The sequence below is a fragment of the Cervus elaphus genome, chromosome 17 (assembly GCF_910594005.1).
Source record: "Cervus elaphus chromosome 17, mCerEla1.1, whole genome shotgun sequence".
Classification (NCBI taxonomy): Eukaryota; Metazoa; Chordata; class Mammalia; order Artiodactyla; family Cervidae; genus Cervus; species Cervus elaphus.
This window is the reverse complement of record NC_057831.1, coordinates 47,734,561-47,740,034: the sequence shown is the minus strand read 5'-3', so window position 1 is coordinate 47,740,034 and position 5,474 is coordinate 47,734,561. Positions and strand designations below refer to the sequence as shown.

The following is a 5,474-nucleotide window of genomic DNA, read 5'->3' as shown; positions in this document are numbered from 1 at the left end:
CAATGAGTAAGTAAGTGTCTTTTAATTTCATGGCTGCAGTCACCATCTGCAGTGATTTTGGAGCCCAGAAAAATACAGTCAGCCACTATTTCCACTGTTTCCCCATCTATTTGCTATGAAGTGATGGGACTAAATGCCGTGATCTTAGTTTTCTGAATGTTGAGCTTTAAGCCAACCTTTTCACTCTCCTCTTTCATTTTCAAGAGGCTTTTAGTTCCTCTTCACTTTTTGCCATAAGGGTGGTGTCATCTGCATATCTGAGGTTATTGGTATTTCTCCCGGCAATCTTAATTCCAGCTTGTGCTTCCTCCAGCCCAGTGTTTCTCATGATGTACTCTGCATATAAGTTAAATAAGCAGGGTGACAATATACAGCCTTGATGTATTCCTTTTCTTATTTGGAATCAGTCTGTTGTTCCATGCCCAGTTCTAACTGTTGCTTCCTGACCTGCATTCACGTTTCTCAAGAGACAGGTCAGGTGTATCTATTAGAGTGGCCAAAATACAAAACACTGAGAACACCAAATGCTGGTGAGGATATGGAGCAATAGAAATTCTCATTTATTGCTGGTAAATAAATGAGAGTAAATTCTCATTTATTGTTCTTGCCAAAATGCAAGATGATACAGCCACTTTGAAACACAATTTAGTAGTTTCTTTCAAAACTAAGCATACTCATCACATAATTCAACACCAGTCATTGGTATTTTGTGAATTATACATTACTTCCAACAAAAAACTGCATATGGATGTTTTATAGCAGCCTTATTCATAATTGCAAAATCTTGGATCTAAGTTAAACATTCTTCAGTAGAAACATGAATACACTGTGGTGCATCACATAAAATGAAATAAAATGAATTCAGCATCTTAAAAAAAAAAAAGTTCTGTCCATAAAAAGACACGGAGAATCTTAAATGCATATTACTAAGTGCAAGAATGCAATCTGAAAGTCTATACTGTATGATTCCAACTAGATGATATCTGTAAAAGGCAAAACTATAGAAATAGTAAAAAAAAAAAAAAAAAAAGATCACTGGCTGTCTGGGGTTAAAGGGAAGGGAGGGAAGAACAGGCAGAGCACAGAGAATGTTTAGGATGGTAAAAGTACTTTGTATGATTTTATCACGGTGAATACAGTTCATTATACATTTGTCCAAACTCACAGAGTGCACAACATAGTGTGAAACCTAATGTAAACTATGGATTTTGTATGATAACGATGTGCCATGTAGGTTCATCAGTTGTACCAAATGTAACACTCTGGTTCAGGATGCAGACAATGGGGATTGTGCATGCCTTGAATGAAACATAATTGAGATCAAATTGTGATTCTGTACAGTCCAGGTTTAAAGTAGATGGCAGTTTTCTTTTTTTTTTTTTCATTTATTTTTATTAGTTGGAGGCTAATTACTTTACAATATTGAAGTGGGTTTTGTCATACATTGACATGAATCAGCCATGCAGTTACATGTATTCCCCATCCCGATCCCCCCTCCCACCTCCCTCTCCACCCGATCCCTCTGGGTCTTCCCAGTGCACCAGCCCTGAGCACTTGTCTCATGCATCCAACCTGGGCTGGTGATCTGTTTCACTATAGATAATATACATGTTTCAATGCTGTTCTCTCGAAACATCCCACCCTCGCCTTCTCCCACAGAGTCCAAAAGTCTGTTCTGTACATCTGTGTCTCTTTTTCTGTAACAGCAAGCCAGGGTGGTAATTTTCTTCAACGTCCCCGGTAGCCCCCAGCAGGTGGCCCATGCTCATGTTGATGGAGGAAATGGCAAGGGAGTCTGCATGGCCTTTGAAAAGATGTTTGATGGCTTCATTTTTGGCAGTGTCTCCCAGCAGTGTGGAAGTATCATGCATGTTGATACAGGATATCTCCTCAGGTTAGACACCTGCATCTTTTACAGAAACAGCCATACACCTTAAAGCACCTTCTCCTCCGGGATTGGGGGCAGTCATGTGACCGGCATCATCTGAGAGTCCATAGCTCAAAATGTCTGTATAAATCCAGTCCCCTCTTTGTACAGCCTGCTTGGTTCTTCTCCCACCAGCACACTGCACCTCCTCCCGTTACAAAACCATCTCTGGATGAAATGGTCGACATGCTGACTTAGGATCAGAGCTCAGGCTCTGGAATAGCAAGTGATAAACGGCTGATGCAAGAATCTGTACCTCCAGTCACCATCACATCAGTAGAGTCATGTGTTATAAATCTAAAAGTCTCCCACTGCATGAATTTCTGTGGTACAGGCTGTGGGTAATGCTTGACTGGGGCCCTTGACTTTATATCGAATGATGACCTGGCCTGCTGCCATATTGATCAGAATCTGAGGGACAAAGAATGGGTTGACTTTATTGTAACCTTTTGTTTGAAACATCAAAGCAATTTCAGAAATAACTCCAAGAGGAACCATTCCCTTGCCAATTGCAGCACACGATCAGCTTCTGACTGAGGATGCCATTAGAATCTTTCAAGGCTAACTCTGCAGCCCCGATGGTCATAATGGTGGGAGAAGACATGCACTTGATATCTGATTTGGGCACAAAGCTTTTTTCATTGAATTGATCTTCATTGTAATCTCTTGGCACATAAGTGCAACACTGCAAGGGATATTGATACTCTTCACTGCCACTGTAAGCATTCCACTCTCTCCCTGGACAGACGATCCCATACCAGCTGAGTTCCAACTCAAAGAGGAGTCACTAAGCTATGCCTGTAATGACAACTTGCCTAGGTAATCAGAGTATTGGTATAGTTCCTAAAAATTTCCTTTGACTTATTAATCCTTGGAATAATCTTGTATATATTAAATGAGATTTGGTCATTTTTAAGAAATTTTGTAAGCCTTTTGACAGCATGGTTGAGATTCAGAGAATAACAAATATTCCTATAACAGATCATGACATGTCCAGCAGGTATTCACTGTTGTTTAAATAGCTTAAAGGTTTAAGAAACAATGCTGCCGCTCAGTCGTTCAGTCGTGTCTGACTCTTTCTGACCCCATGGACTATAGCCCTCCAGGCTCCTCTGTCCATGGGATTTCCCAGGCAAGAACACTGGAGTGGGTTGCCATGTCCTACTCCAGGGGATCTTCCTGACCCAGAGATCAAACTCATGTCTCCTGTGTCTCCTACATTGGTAGGCAGATTCTTTACCATTTCATCACCCGGGAAACCCAAAATAACATTATCTTGTTTTAATTAATACTTATCAACAAACCACCTGTTTGCATTCAACTGTTTTTAGACACTAAGTCCTCTCAGACATTCCAAGACAATGAAGTGAAACGGTGATTCATTTGATTCACCCCAACAGAAATTTATAATGAAAAATATACAGGAACTCCAAGCCAGATACAGATGGAAGAAAGCATCCTTTTTCAGGACTCAGTTCAGTTCAGTCACTCAGTCGTCTCTGACTCTTTGCGACCTCATGAATCAAAGCCTAATTATAAATAATATTTCTGGTGTCATTGGCACAAAACACTTTTCAGGGCCCATTCTTTGAGGTTGTTGATGTGAATGGACTTTTTTTTGATCTTCACCTTGGAGACAATCAAGGGTTTCTGGGACAGTGAAGGTCCGTGCAGGTGATCAACTCTCTGTACCCCGCCTGACACCCAAGGACAAGAGGAAAAGGCCAGGCCCAGGTCCTCCACGAGCCTCTCCCTACCTAACACCAAGCAGGCTGGCGGCTGGAGGGTGGACACAGAAGAGCAGTGAGCCTGGTCCCTGCATCTTGCCTCTGGCATCCGTGCAGCTGCAATCCTCTGCACAATCACCTTTTTTGGTTTTAACTGATCATTTTATACAATTCCACTTTCTCTCTTTTCTTAACATATCAGTTATACCTCTCTTTTTAGTTTTTTTTCCTTTTCTTTTTAGTTTTTTTAGTGGTTCCTCCCATTACTTCTTATTCTGTTGCATTTCAGCTTTTCCTGTAATCTTTTGCACATTGCAATCCTGAGCGAATTATTCTTTCTCAGACATCCTTGTACTTCTTATGACACTACAAGATATTTTAAGGTATCTGAACTACAAATATAGACACCAAAAAGGCATTGTCAAATTATTAGTCAAGTAAAAATTCCATTCTTACACATGTGTAACTTTCTTCCCCATTGTGATGTTAAAGTCATTTGTTGAAATTAAATACAAGCTATATTCACTGTGTCAGTGCTGCATAAAAACCATGCAGAAACTCAACAAGCTTCAACTATATGCTTTTAATAACCTCATGAGTCCGAGAGAAAGAAATTTATATTGACCTTGGTTGGGTGATGTTTTCAATCTCTGCCTGCCTCAGTTCCATGTCTGGGTTGGCTGGCTGTCAGTTGATTTAGATGTTCCTTTCTTGGGAGACTAGGCTACTGGTATTTTCAACTCTACTGCATGTGACTCAAACCTCCTATATGTAACCTCAGGCATGTTTTGATGGAAATAACAGAGACACAAATACACAAGCAGATTATATAAAGGTGTTTGTAAGCCTTTTCATGCTTCAAGTCTACTACCATCCACTGATCATGAGTCATAAGGCCAAGTTCAGATTCAAGAGATGAGGTACAGCTTGTCCATAATGGGCTGGCACTGTGAAGTTATATGACAGAGAATATGGGTTAAAGCAGGGCAAAAATTAGAGCCAAATACATCAATTTTCCATATTCACTTCCCTTTTTTACTTTTAATCAGTTTGTAATGTATAGAGCAAAACTCAAAAAAAAATACGTTAATGTTTTACTTGAACTTTACCCAGAAAATGCCACAAAGATAATGACTTAAAAGCAAATATGCATTTCTTAGTTCTGACTTTTCTATTCTGAAAAGTAACTATTCAGTGGAACAAAAAAGAGTTCTAGAAATCTCAGTTTGAGGTGCATTTTTTTGTGTATTTAAGAGTCAACACATTCAATAGTCAGGGCAAGTCTCTCAACTGTTCCTCTGAGTTATGTAAGACACATCAAGTTTCTGTAACATGTCCATGGTACTATCTCTTGATTTATACATATGTAAGTGTTTCAGTTGCAGCACTGCATAGTAAACCACCACAAATCTGAGTAATTTGAAATAATGGCATTTTATTTGCTCACTTATCTGTAATTTAGGCAAGACTCTGTGGAGATAGCTCACCTCTGTTCTATATGGCATGAGCTGGGTCAGCCAGAAGGCTGAGGTTGGTTTGTTCATTTATATTTCTAGAGATTGACACTTAAGACTCAAATGATTAGGTACTGAAATTTGAGGGTTACTTGGACATCTTTATCTATTGCCATGTGGCTTCTTAAATATGGAAACTTCACACCAGATGGACACCTATACGTCATCTCATGTATCTCAAGTTTCAGATCCCCAAAGAGAAGGAGAAGCAGCTAAAAGCTGTTATCACTTCTGTTAGCCATGAAATTCCTGAAGTGTTACTTCTACCACACAAAGCATGTCACCACATATAATTCCTTTTTTAAG

At 39.6% G+C, this 5,474-nt stretch overlaps 1 pseudogene; it reads right to left on the bottom strand.

Moving 5' to 3' along the window:
- Window positions 1–1,199: 1,199 nt before the first annotated feature.
- On the bottom strand, window positions 1,200–2,870 carry LOC122673366 (annotated as a pseudogene).
- Between the last annotated feature and the right edge of the window lie 2,604 nt (window positions 2,871–5,474).